Here is a 13,942-nt window from a genome sequence, read left to right as displayed (position 1 = left end):
CAACAACCCAGCTTTGTTGTGTATGTAACCATAGGGATTTGTGATGTCACCTAGAACCTTCACAGCAGCGACAGCTTTATGAGGAGCATCAGCACTGCTCTGCCTGAGCAGAACCATCACCGCCATAGGTTGTCAAATAACCCGGATTTAACCCACACAGGTAAGTCCAATGGGGTGCAGGCATGTCCTCTATGCTTACAGCTTCCCGTGGGTGTTGGTTTGATACCGTTTGGGGACAGCCAAGGAGGCATCTGCAGGCAACAAAGGTAGGTGTGTGCTTGTGTGTGTGTTTCCTATGCAGATCCTAAGCCCAGTGTCACATGCAAGTAGGAGGAGTAAGAAGGGTTCCTGGCAAATCCGGGTTATGGATTGCATTTAAAAAGGCCCCGTGGGAGTGCAATGGGCCCCTGTCTTGCTGCTTAGCAATAATGGTATGGGTTTAGGTTCTGCTGTGTGTACTGGTGGTTGACTGCCCCCCAGCCCAGAGTGTGCATGGAAAATTGTCTGGCAGCCTCCCTGACAGCAAGCAGTGATAGTGCCCATGAAGGGGACCTTGTTGGGCCCGCCCCTTTCACGGTTATCGCTTCTCGGCCTTTTGGCTAAGATCAAGTGTAGTATCTGTTCTTATCAGTTTAATATCTGATACGTCCCCTATCTGGGGACCATATATTAAATGGATTTTTGAGAACGGGGGCCGATTTCGAAGCTTGCTTCCGTCGCCCTATGCATTGACCCGATATGGCAGTATCTTCGGGTACAGTGCACCACCCCCTTACAGGGTTAAAAAGAAAGATTCCTACTTTCATTGCTACCTGCTTGCTGGCTAGCCAGCTAGCCAGCCCTGTGGGCCTTGCTGCTGCAGCCAAAAAACAAAAGGTGGTGCTGCTGCTGCTGCTTCTGCTGCTTCTGCTTGTGTCTGGCCGCTGTTGGAGCGTCCAGGCACAGGACTTCTGCTGCTGCTGACTAAATGGCCTCCTTAATTGGATCATTTGAGTAGCCAGCACACCTGTGCAGGTAGGGCATGACATGATAGGCAGCTGCCTTGATAGCGGGTGGGTGCTGAATGTTCCTAATTGACAAAATAAGATTAATGCTTATGAAGAAATATAAAATCTCATCCCTTCCCCAATATCGCGCCACACCCCTACCCCTTAATTCCCTGGTTGAACTTGATGGACATATGTCTTTTTTCGACCGTACTAACTATGTAACTATGTAACATAACATGGGGGGGGGGGGGGGGGTCTCCTGGCTGTTCACACAGGTGTGTCATTGCTGTACATTGACCATGCATTGCTTCTGTGGTATTGCAAAGGCAAAGACAAATGCTTCCAGCCATCCATTGCACTAATGGATTGGTCATCAGCTGGCTGTCTATGTCCCGCATCAATATAGACCAAAGTACAGAGGGTTAGGCTATGCTATTGTGCACCTACCTGATGCATCAGAAGGTGCGAGGCCCTTGCTAAATTCTGTGCACAGACTTTGAGATCTATACTTTAGACTGTATCTAAACCTGCTCCAACATGGACTGACATTCTGGCCTACTTTCAGCCGATGCGACTTGTCTGTCGCTGAACAGTCGCTTTTTATGTATTCAGCACCTATGTATAATGTTGTAAAAATGCTCTAGAAGCTAAAGTCGCAGAAATGTCACACATATTTGGCCTGCAACTTTCTGTGCGACAAATTCAGACAGGAAAAATCAGTATAAATCCTTAGAAAATTATCCCCCAGTGTCTCCATCTGCTGGCGGTATTGAATAAGCATTGCTGCACTGATGGGGTATGCATTAGACGAAAAAAAAGAAGAAAAAGAAGAATAATACGCCCAGAAAAGAGGCGAAAAGGAGAAAAACGTAAAAAAACGTGAAAAAAAAGTAAGAGGAAGAGAAGGGAAAAAAAGGTGGAAATGGGTTTAAAAGTGATTTCGGCGGAGAAATATATATATATATATATATATATATATATATATATATATATATATATATACGCGCACACACACACATATATATAAACGTATTCTCCGTTGAGATATTGCAGCCGCTGCTGTGTCCAGGCCCAGGAGCCTTAGCACTGTGCTGTGATGTCACTCAATACCACTGACATCACTAGGTGTAAACAACATCTCTCCTTTGCTGTGTATGTGACTATGGAGCTGTTTGGTGATGTCGTCTATTATGGCCTTCATAGAAGCAACAGGAGATTGTTGCATCCATCTAGAACCCTCAGAACTACAGTGCTATGATGTCACTCACTTCCACAGGCCTTGCAGAGTGTAAACAACAACAACCCAGCTTTGTTGTGTATGTAACCATAGGGATTTGTGATGTCACCTAGAACCTTCACAGCAGCGACAGCTTTATGAGGAGCATCAGCACTGCTCTGCCTGAGCAGAACCATCACCGCCATAGGTTGTCAAATAACCCGGATTTAACCCACACAGGTAAGTCCAATGGGGTGCAGGCATGTCCTCTATGCTTACAGCTTCCCGTGGGTGTTGGTTTGATACCGTTTGGGGACAGCCAAGGAGGCATCTGCAGGCAACAAAGGTAGGTGTGTGCTTGTGTGTGTGTTTCCTATGCAGATCCTAAGCCCAGTGTCACATGCAAGTAGGAGGAGTAAGAAGGGTTCCTGGCAAATCCGGGTTATGGATTGCATTTAAAAAGGCCCCGTGGGAGTGCAATGGGCCCCTGTCTTGCTGCTTAGCAATAATGGTATGGGTTTAGGTTCTGCTGTGTGTACTGGTGGTTGACTGCCCCCCAGCCCAGAGTGTGCATGGAAAATTGTCTGGCAGCCTCCCTGACAGCAAGCAGTGATAGTGCCCATGAAGGGGACCTTGTTGGGCCCGCCCCTTTCACGGTTATCGCTTCTCGGCCTTTTGGCTAAGATCAAGTGTAGTATCTGTTCTTATCAGTTTAATATCTGATACGTCCCCTATCTGGGGACCATATATTAAATGGATTTTTGAGAACGGGGGCCGATTTCGAAGCTTGCTTCCGTCGCCCTATGCATTGACCCGATATGGCAGTATCTTCGGGTACAGTGCACCACCCCCTTACAGGGTTAAAAAGAAAGATTCCTACTTTCATTGCTACCTGCTTGCTGGCTAGCCAGCTAGCCAGCCCTGTGGGCCTTGCTGCTGCAGCCAAAAAACAAAAGGTGGTGGTGCTGCTGCTGCTTCTGCTGCTTCTGCTTGTGTCTGGCCGCTGTTGGAGCGTCCAGGCACAGGACTTCTGCTGCTGCTGACTAAATGGCCTCCTTAATTGGATCATTTGAGTAGCCAGCACACCTGTGCAGGTAGGGCATGACATGATAGGCAGCTGCCTTGATAGCGGTGGGTGCTGAATGTTCCTAATTGACAAAATAAGATTAATGCTTATGAAGAAATATAAAATCTCATCCCTTCCCCAATATCGCGCCACACCCCTACCCCTTAATTCCCTGGTTGAACTTGATGGACATATGTCTTTTTTCGATAACATGGGGGGGGGGGGGGGGGGGGTCTCCTGGCTGTTCACACAGGTGTGTCATTGCTGTACATTGACCATGCATTGCTTCTGTGGTATTGCAAAGGCAAAGACAAATGCTTCCAGCCATCCATTGCACTAATGGATTGGTCATCAGCTGGCTGTCTATGTCCCGCATCAATATAGACCAAAGTACAGAGGGTTAGGCTATGCTATTGTGCACCTACCTGATGCATCAGAAGGTGCGAGGCCCTTGCTAAATTCTGTGCACAGACTTTGAGATCTATACTTTAGACTGTATCTAAACCTGCTCCAACATGGACTGACATTCTGGCCTACTTTCAGCCGATGCGACTTGTCTGTCGCTGAACATTCGCTTTTTATGTATTCAGCACCTATGTATAATGTTGTAAAAATGCTCTAGAAGCTAAAGTCGCAGAAATGTCACACATATTTGGCCTGCAACTTTCTGTGCGACAAATTCAGACAGGAAAAATCAGTATAAATCCTTAGAAAATTATCCCCCAGTGTCTCCATCTGCTGGCGGTATTGAATAAGCATTGCTGCACTGATGGGGTATGCATTAGACGAAAAAAAAGAAGAAAAAGAAGAATAATACGCCCAGAAAAGAGGCGAAAAGGAGAAAAACGTAAAAAAACGTGAAAAAAAAGTAAGAGGAAGAGAAGGGAAAAAAAGGTGGAAATGGGTTTAAAAGTGATTTCGGCGGAGAAATATATATATATATATATATATATATATATATATATATATATATACGCGCACACACACACATATATATAAACGTATTCTCCGTTGAGATATTGCAGCCGCTGCTGTGTCCAGGCCCAGGAGCCTTAGCACTGTGCTGTGATGTCACTCAATACCACTGACATCACTAGGTGTAAACAACATCTCTCCTTTGCTGTGTATGTGACTATGGAGCTGTTTGGTGATGTCGTCTATTATGGCCTTCATAGAAGCAACAGGAGATTGTTGCATCCATCTAGAACCCTCAGAACTACAGTGCTATGATGTCACTCACTTCCACAGGCCTTGCAGAGTGTAAACAACAACAACCCAGCTTTGTTGTGTATGTAACCATAGGGATTTGTGATGTCACCTAGAACCTTCACAGCAGCGACAGCTTTATGAGGAGCATCAGCACTGCTCTGCCTGAGCAGAACCATCACCGCCATAGGTTGTCAAATAACCCGGATTTAACCCACACAGGTAAGTCCAATGGGGTGCAGGCATGTCCTCTATGCTTACAGCTTCCCGTGGGTGTTGGTTTGATACCGTTTGGGGACAGCCAAGGAGGCATCTGCAGGCAACAAAGGTAGGTGTGTGCTTGTGTGTGTGTTTCCTATGCAGATCCTAAGCCCAGTGTCACATGCAAGTAGGAGGAGTAAGAAGGGTTCCTGGCAAATCCGGGTTATGGATTGCATTTAAAAAGGCCCCGTGGGAGTGCAATGGGCCCCTGTCTTGCTGCTTAGCAATAATGGTATGGGTTTAGGTTCTGCTGTGTGTACTGGTGGTTGACTGCCCCCCAGCCCAGAGTGTGCATGGAAAATTGTCTGGCAGCCTCCCTGACAGCAAGCAGTGATAGTGCCCATGAAGGGGACCTTGTTGGGCCCGCCCCTTTCACGGTTATCGCTTCTCGGCCTTTTGGCTAAGATCAAGTGTAGTATCTGTTCTTATCAGTTTAATATCTGATACGTCCCCTATCTGGGGACCATATATTAAATGGATTTTTGAGAACGGGGGCCGATTTCGAAGCTTGCTTCCGTCGCCCTATGCATTGACCCGATATGGCAGTATCTTCGGGTACAGTGCACCACCCCCTTACAGGGTTAAAAAGAAAGATTCCTACTTTCATTGCTACCTGCTTGCTGGCTAGCCAGCTAGCCAGCCCTGTGGGCCTTGCTGCTGCAGCCAAAAAACAAAAGGTGGTGCTGCTGCTGCTGCTTCTGCTGCTTCTGCTTGTGTCTGGCCGCTGTTGGAGCGTCCAGGCACAGGACTTCTGCTGCTGCTGACTAAATGGCCTCCTTAATTGGATCATTTGAGTAGCCAGCACACCTGTGCAGGTAGGGCATGACATGATAGGCAGCTGCCTTGATAGCGGGTGGGTGCTGAATGTTCCTAATTGACAAAATAAGATTAATGCTTATGAAGAAATATAAAATCTCATCCCTTCCCCAATATCGCGCCACACCCCTACCCCTTAATTCCCTGGTTGAACTTGATGGACATATGTCTTTTTTCGACCGTACTAACTATGTAACTATGTAACATAACATGGGGGGGGGGGGGGGGGGTCTCCTGGCTGTTCACACAGGTGTGTCATTGCTGTACATTGACCATGCATTGCTTCTGTGGTATTGCAAAGGCAAAGACAAATGCTTCCAGCCATCCATTGCACTAATGGATTGGTCATCAGCTGGCTGTCTATGTCCCGCATCAATATAGACCAAAGTACAGAGGGTTAGGCTATGCTATTGTGCACCTACCTGATGCATCAGAAGGTGCGAGGCCCTTGCTAAATTCTGTGCACAGACTTTGAGATCTATACTTTAGACTGTATCTAAACCTGCTCCAACATGGACTGACATTCTGGCCTACTTTCAGCCGATGCGACTTGTCTGTCGCTGAACAGTCGCTTTTTATGTATTCAGCACCTATGTATAATGTTGTAAAAATGCTCTAGAAGCTAAAGTCGCAGAAATGTCACACATATTTGGCCTGCAACTTTCTGTGCGACAAATTCAGACAGGAAAAATCAGTATAAATCCTTAGAAAATTATCCCCCAGTGTCTCCATCTGCTGGCGGTATTGAATAAGCATTGCTGCACTGATGGGGTATGCATTAGACGAAAAAAAAGAAGAAAAAGAAGAATAATACGCCCAGAAAAGAGGCGAAAAGGAGAAAAACGTAAAAAAACGTGAAAAAAAAGTAAGAGGAAGAGAAGGGAAAAAAAGGTGGAAATGGGTTTAAAAGTGATTTTGGCGGAGAAATATATATATATATATATATATATATATATATATATATATACGCGCACACACACACATATATATAAACGTATTCTCCGTTGAGATATTGCAGCCGCTGCTGTGTCCAGGCCCAGGAGCCTTAGCACTGTGCTGTGATGTCACTCAATACCACTGACATCACTAGGTGTAAACAACATCTCTCCTTTGCTGTGTATGTGACTATGGAGCTGTTTGGTGATGTCGTCTATTATGGCCTTCATAGAAGCAACAGGAGATTGTTGCATCCATCTAGAACCCTCAGAACTACAGTGCTATGATGTCACTCACTTCCACAGGCCTTGCAGAGTGTAAACAACAACAACCCAGCTTTGTTGTGTATGTAACCATAGGGATTTGTGATGTCACCTAGAACCTTCACAGCAGCGACAGCTTTATGAGGAGCATCAGCACTGCTCTGCCTGAGCAGAACCATCACCGCCATAGGTTGTCAAATAACCCGGATTTAACCCACACAGGTAAGTCCAATGGGGTGCAGGCATGTCCTCTATGCTTACAGCTTCCCGTGGGTGTTGGTTTGATACCGTTTGGGGACAGCCAAGGAGGCATCTGCAGGCAACAAAGGTAGGTGTGTGCTTGTGTGTGTGTTTCCTATGCAGATCCTAAGCCCAGTGTCACATGCAAGTAGGAGGAGTAAGAAGGGTTCCTGGCAAATCCGGGTTATGGATTGCATTTAAAAAGGCCCCGTGGGAGTGCAATGGGCCCCTGTCTTGCTGCTTAGCAATAATGGTATGGGTTTAGGTTCTGCTGTGTGTACTGGTGGTTGACTGCCCCCCAGCCCAGAGTGTGCATGGAAAATTGTCTGGCAGCCTCCCTGACAGCAAGCAGTGATAGTGCCCATGAAGGGGACCTTGTTGGGCCCGCCCCTTTCACGGTTATCGCTTCTCGGCCTTTTGGCTAAGATCAAGTGTAGTATCTGTTCTTATCAGTTTAATATCTGATACGTCCCCTATCTGGGGACCATATATTAAATGGATTTTTGAGAACGGGGGCCGATTTCGAAGCTTGCTTCCGTCGCCCTATGCATTGACCCGATATGGCAGTATCTTCGGGTACAGTGCACCACCCCCTTACAGGGTTAAAAAGAAAGATTCCTACTTTCATTGCTACCTGCTTGCTGGCTAGCCAGCTAGCCAGCCCTGTGGGCCTTGCTGCTGCAGCCAAAAAACAAAAGGTGGTGCTGCTGCTGCTGCTTCTGCTGCTTCTGCTTGTGTCTGGCCGCTGTTGGAGCGTCCAGGCACAGGACTTCTGCTGCTGCTGACTAAATGGCCTCCTTAATTGGATCATTTGAGTAGCCAGCACACCTGTGCAGGTAGGGCATGACATGATAGGCAGCTGCCTTGATAGCGGGTGGGTGCTGAATGTTCCTAATTGACAAAATAAGATTAATGCTTATGAAGAAATATAAAATCTCATCCCTTCCCCAATATCGCGCCACACCCCTACCCCTTAATTCCCTGGTTGAACTTGATGGACATATGTCTTTTTTCGACCGTACTAACTATGTAACTATGTAACATAACATGGGGGGGGGGGGGGGGGGGTCTCCTGGCTGTTCACACAGGTGTGTCATTGCTGTACATTGACCATGCATTGCTTCTGTGGTATTGCAAAGGCAAAGACAAATGCTTCCAGCCATCCATTGCACTAATGGATTGGTCATCAGCTGGCTGTCTATGTCCCGCATCAATATAGACCAAAGTACAGAGGGTTAGGCTATGCTATTGTGCACCTACCTGATGCATCAGAAGGTGCGAGGCCCTTGCTAAATTCTGTGCACAGACTTTGAGATCTATACTTTAGACTGTATCTAAACCTGCTCCAACATGGACTGACATTCTGGCCTACTTTCAGCCGATGCGACTTGTCTGTCGCTGAACAGTCGCTTTTTATGTATTCAGCACCTATGTATAATGTTGTAAAAATGCTCTAGAAGCTAAAGTCGCAGAAATGTCACACATATTTGGCCTGCAACTTTCTGTGCGACAAATTCAGACAGGAAAAATCAGTATAAATCCTTAGAAAATTATCCCCCAGTGTCTCCATCTGCTGGCGGTATTGAATAAGCATTGCTGCACTGATGGGGTATGCATTAGACGAAAAAAAAGAAGAAAAAGAAGAATAATACGCCCAGAAAAGAGGCGAAAAGGAGAAAAACGTAAAAAAACGTGAAAAAAAAGTAAGAGGAAGAGAAGGGAAAAAAAGGTGGAAATGGGTTTAAAAGTGATTTCGGCGGAGAAATATATATATATATATATATATATATATATATATATATATATACGCGCACACACACACATATATATAAACGTATTCTCCGTTGAGATATTGCAGCCGCTGCTGTGTCCAGGCCCAGGAGCCTTAGCACTGTGCTGTGATGTCACTCAATACCACTGACATCACTAGGTGTAAACAACATCTCTCCTTTGCTGTGTATGTGACTATGGAGCTGTTTGGTGATGTCGTCTATTATGGCCTTCATAGAAGCAACAGGAGATTGTTGCATCCATCTAGAACCCTCAGAACTACAGTGCTATGATGTCACTCACTTCCACAGGCCTTGCAGAGTGTAAACAACAACAACCCAGCTTTGTTGTGTATGTAACCATAGGGATTTGTGATGTCACCTAGAACCTTCACAGCAGCGACAGCTTTATGAGGAGCATCAGCACTGCTCTGCCTGAGCAGAACCATCACCGCCATAGGTTGTCAAATAACCCGGATTTAACCCACACAGGTAAGTCCAATGGGGTGCAGGCATGTCCTCTATGCTTACAGCTTCCCGTGGGTGTTGGTTTGATACCGTTTGGGGACAGCCAAGGAGGCATCTGCAGGCAACAAAGGTAGGTGTGTGCTTGTGTGTGTGTTTCCTATGCAGATCCTAAGCCCAGTGTCACATGCAAGTAGGAGGAGTAAGAAGGGTTCCTGGCAAATCCGGGTTATGGATTGCATTTAAAAAGGCCCCGTGGGAGTGCAATGGGCCCCTGTCTTGCTGCTTAGCAATAATGGTATGGGTTTAGGTTCTGCTGTGTGTACTGGTGGTTGACTGCCCCCCAGCCCAGAGTGTGCATGGAAAATTGTCTGGCAGCCTCCCTGACAGCAAGCAGTGATAGTGCCCATGAAGGGGACCTTGTTGGGCCCGCCCCTTTCACGGTTATCGCTTCTCGGCCTTTTGGCTAAGATCAAGTGTAGTATCTGTTCTTATCAGTTTAATATCTGATACGTCCCCTATCTGGGGACCATATATTAAATGGATTTTTGAGAACGGGGGCCGATTTCGAAGCTTGCTTCCGTCGCCCTATGCATTGACCCGATATGGCAGTATCTTCGGGTACAGTGCACCACCCCCTTACAGGGTTAAAAAGAAAGATTCCTACTTTCATTGCTACCTGCTTGCTGGCTAGCCAGCTAGCCAGCCCTGTGGGCCTTGCTGCTGCAGCCAAAAAACAAAAGGTGGTGCTGCTGCTGCTGCTTCTGCTGCTTCTGCTTGTGTCTGGCCGCTGTTGGAGCGTCCAGGCACAGGACTTCTGCTGCTGCTGACTAAATGGCCTCCTTAATTGGATCATTTGAGTAGCCAGCACACCTGTGCAGGTAGGGCATGACATGATAGGCAGCTGCCTTGATAGCGGGTGGGTGCTGAATGTTCCTAATTGACAAAATAAGATTAATGCTTATGAAGAAATATAAAATCTCATCCCTTCCCCAATATCGCGCCACACCCCTACCCCTTAATTCCCTGGTTGAACTTGATGGACATATGTCTTTTTTCGACCGTACTAACTATGTAACTATGTAACATAACATGGGGGGGGGGGGGGGGGGTCTCCTGGCTGTTCACACAGGTGTGTCATTGCTGTACATTGACCATGCATTGCTTCTGTGGTATTGCAAAGGCAAAGACAAATGCTTCCAGCCATCCATTGCACTAATGGATTGGTCATCAGCTGGCTGTCTATGTCCCGCATCAATATAGACCAAAGTACAGAGGGTTAGGCTATGCTATTGTGCACCTACCTGATGCATCAGAAGGTGCGAGGCCCTTGCTAAATTCTGTGCACAGACTTTGAGATCTATACTTTAGACTGTATCTAAACCTGCTCCAACATGGACTGACATTCTGGCCTACTTTCAGCCGATGCGACTTGTCTGTCGCTGAACAGTCGCTTTTTATGTATTCAGCACCTATGTATAATGTTGTAAAAATGCTCTAGAAGCTAAAGTCGCAGAAATGTCACACATATTTGGCCTGCAACTTTCTGTGCGACAAATTCAGACAGGAAAAATCAGTATAAATCCTTAGAAAATTATCCCCCAGTGTCTCCATCTGCTGGCGGTATTGAATAAGCATTGCTGCACTGATGGGGTATGCATTAGACGAAAAAAAAGAAGAAAAAGAAGAATAATACGCCCAGAAAAGAGGCGAAAAGGAGAAAAACGTAAAAAAACGTGAAAAAAAAGTAAGAGGAAGAGAAGGGAAAAAAAGGTGGAAATGGGTTTAAAAGTGATTTCGGCGGAGAAATATATATATATATATATATATATATATATATATATATATATGTATATACGCGCACACACACACATATATATAAACGTATTCTCCGTTGAGATATTGCAGCCGCTGCTGTGTCCAGGCCCAGGAGCCTTAGCACTGTGCTGTGATGTCACTCAATACCACTGACATCACTAGGTGTAAACAACATCTCTCCTTTGCTGTGTATGTGACTATGGAGCTGTTTGGTGATGTCGTCTATTATGGCCTTCATAGAAGCAACAGGAGATTGTTGCATCCATCTAGAACCCTCAGAACTACAGTGCTATGATGTCACTCACTTCCACAGGCCTTGCAGAGTGTAAACAACAACAACCCAGCTTTGTTGTGTATGTAACCATAGGGATTTGTGATGTCACCTAGAACCTTCACAGCAGCGACAGCTTTATGAGGAGCATCAGCACTGCTCTGCCTGAGCAGAACCATCACCGCCATAGGTTGTCAAATAACCCGGATTTAACCCACACAGGTAAGTCCAATGGGGTGCAGGCATGTCCTCTATGCTTACAGCTTCCCGTGGGTGTTGGTTTGATACCGTTTGGGGACAGCCAAGGAGGCATCTGCAGGCAACAAAGGTAGGTGTGTGCTTGTGTGTGTGTTTCCTATGCAGATCCTAAGCCCAGTGTCACATGCAAGTAGGAGGAGTAAGAAGGGTTCCTGGCAAATACGGGTTATGGATTGCATTTAAAAAGGCCCCGTGGGAGTGCAATGGGCCCCTGTCTTGCTGCTTAGCAATAATGGTATGGGTTTAGGTTCTGCTGTGTGTACTGGTGGTTGACTGCCCCCCAGCCCAGAGTGTGCATGGAAAATTGTCTGGCAGCCTCCCTGACAGCAAGCAGTGATAGTGCCCATGAAGGGGACCTTGTTGGGCCCGCCCCTTTCACGGTTATCGCTTCTCGGCCTTTTGGCTAAGATCAAGTGTAGTATCTGTTCTTATCAGTTTAATATCTGATACGTCCCCTATCTGGGGACCATATATTAAATGGATTTTTGAGAACGGGGGCCGATTTCGAAGCTTGCTTCCGTCGCCCTATGCATTGACCCGATATGGCAGTATCTTCGGGTACAGTGCACCACCCCCTTACAGGGTTAAAAAGAAAGATTCCTACTTTCATTGCTACCTGCTTGCTGGCTAGCCAGCTAGCCAGCCCTGTGGGCCTTGCTGCTGCAGCCAAAAAACAAAAGGTGGTGCTGCTGCTGCTGCTTCTGCTGCTTCTGCTTGTGTCTGGCCGCTGTTGGAGCGTCCAGGCACAGGACTTCTGCTGCTGCTGACTAAATGGCCTCCTTAATTGGATCATTTGAGTAGCCAGCACACCTGTGCAGGTAGGGCATGACATGATAGGCAGCTGCCTTGATAGCGGGTGGGTGCTGAATGTTCCTAATTGACAAAATAAGATTAATGCTTATGAAGAAATATAAAATCTCATCCCTTCCCCAATATCGCGCCACACCCCTACCCCTTAATTCCCTGGTTGAACTTGATGGACATATGTCTTTTTTCGACCGTACTAACTATGTAACTATGTAACATAACATGGGGGGGGGGGGGGGGGGTCTCCTGGCTGTTCACACAGGTGTGTCATTGCTGTACATTGACCATGCATTGCTTCTGTGGTATTGCAAAGGCAAAGACAAATGCTTCCAGCCATCCATTGCACTAATGGATTGGTCATCAGCTGGCTGTCTATGTCCCGCATCAATATAGACCAAAGTACAGAGGGTTAGGCTATGCTATTGTGCACCTACCTGATGCATCAGAAGGTGCGAGGCCCTTGCTAAATTCTGTGCACAGACTTTGAGATCTATACTTTAGACTGTATCTAAACCTGCTCCAACATGGACTGACATTCTGGCCTACTTTCAGCCGATGCGACTTGTCTGTCGCTGAACAGTCGCTTTTTATGTATTCAGCACCTATGTATAATGTTGTAAAAATGCTCTAGAAGCTAAAGTCGCAGAAATGTCACACATATTTGGCCTGCAACTTTCTGTGCGACAAATTCAGACAGGAAAAATCAGTATAAATCCTTAGAAAATTATCCCCCAGTGTCTCCATCTGCTGGCGGTATTGAATAAGCATTGCTGCACTGATGGGGTATGCATTAGACGAAAAAAAAGAAGAAAAAGAAGAATAATACGCCCAGAAAAGAGGCGAAAAGGAGAAAAACGTAAAAAAACGTGAAAAAAAAGTAAGAGGAAGAGAAGGGAAAAAAAGGTGGAAATGGGTTTAAAAGTGATTTCGGCGGAGAAATATATATATATATATATATATATATATATATATATATATATATATACGCGCACACACACACATATATATAAACGTATTCTCCGTTGAGATATTGCAGCCGCTGCTGTGTCCAGGCCCAGGAGCCTTAGCACTGTGCTGTGATGTCACTCAATACCACTGACATCACTAGGTGTAAACAACATCTCTCCTTTGCTGTGTATGTGACTATGGAGCTGTTTGGTGATGTCGTCTATTATGGCCTTCATAGAAGCAACAGGAGATTGTTGCATCCATCTAGAACCCTCAGAACTACAGTGCTATGATGTCACTCACTTCCACAGGCCTTGCAGAGTGTAAACAACAACAACCCAGCTTTGTTGTGTATGTAACCATAGGGATTTGTGATGTCACCTAGAACCTTCACAGCAGCGACAGCTTTATGAGGAGCATCAGCACTGCTCTGCCTGAGCAGAACCATCACCGCCATAGGTTGTCAAATAACCCGGATTTAACCCACACAGGTAAGTCCAATGGGGTGCAGGCATGTCCTCTATGCTTACAGCTTCCCGTGGGTGTTGGTTTGATACCGTTTGGGGACAGCCAAGGAGGCATCTGCAGGCAACAAAGGTAGGTGTGTGCTTGT

At 46.2% G+C, this 13,942-nt stretch overlaps 6 non-coding genes across 6 annotated transcripts; all 6 read left to right on the top strand.

Moving 5' to 3' along the window:
- The first annotated feature begins 579 nt into the window (after positions 1 to 579).
- On the top strand, positions 580 to 770 carry LOC130303680 (U2 spliceosomal RNA). Its single transcript, XR_008853712.1, has one exon. It is a non-coding gene; the product is annotated as a U2 spliceosomal RNA (small nuclear RNA).
- A 2,094-nt stretch (positions 771 to 2,864) lies between these two features.
- Positions 2,865 to 3,055, top strand: LOC130303679 (U2 spliceosomal RNA). The gene has a single exon (XR_008853711.1). It is a non-coding gene; the product is annotated as a U2 spliceosomal RNA (small nuclear RNA).
- A 2,063-nt stretch (positions 3,056 to 5,118) lies between these two features.
- LOC130303678 (U2 spliceosomal RNA) lies at positions 5,119 to 5,309 on the top strand. The gene has a single exon (XR_008853710.1). It is a non-coding gene; the product is annotated as a U2 spliceosomal RNA (small nuclear RNA).
- A 2,085-nt stretch (positions 5,310 to 7,394) lies between these two features.
- Positions 7,395 to 7,585, top strand: LOC130303677 (U2 spliceosomal RNA). The gene has a single exon (XR_008853709.1). It is a non-coding gene; the product is annotated as a U2 spliceosomal RNA (small nuclear RNA).
- A 2,088-nt stretch (positions 7,586 to 9,673) lies between these two features.
- On the top strand, positions 9,674 to 9,864 carry LOC130303676 (U2 spliceosomal RNA). Its single transcript, XR_008853708.1, has one exon. It is a non-coding gene; the product is annotated as a U2 spliceosomal RNA (small nuclear RNA).
- Positions 9,865 to 11,957: 2,093 nt separating this feature from the next.
- On the top strand, positions 11,958 to 12,148 carry LOC130303675 (U2 spliceosomal RNA). The gene has a single exon (XR_008853707.1). It is a non-coding gene; the product is annotated as a U2 spliceosomal RNA (small nuclear RNA).
- The last annotated feature ends 1,794 nt before the right edge of the window (positions 12,149 to 13,942 follow it).

This window comes from Hyla sarda, unplaced genomic scaffold, assembly GCF_029499605.1.
Source record: "Hyla sarda isolate aHylSar1 unplaced genomic scaffold, aHylSar1.hap1 scaffold_1237, whole genome shotgun sequence".
Lineage (NCBI taxonomy): Eukaryota > Metazoa > Chordata > Amphibia > Anura > Hylidae > Hyla > Hyla sarda.
Note: the sequence above shows the minus strand (reverse complement) of the source record. Positions and strands in the feature narration are given on the sequence as shown.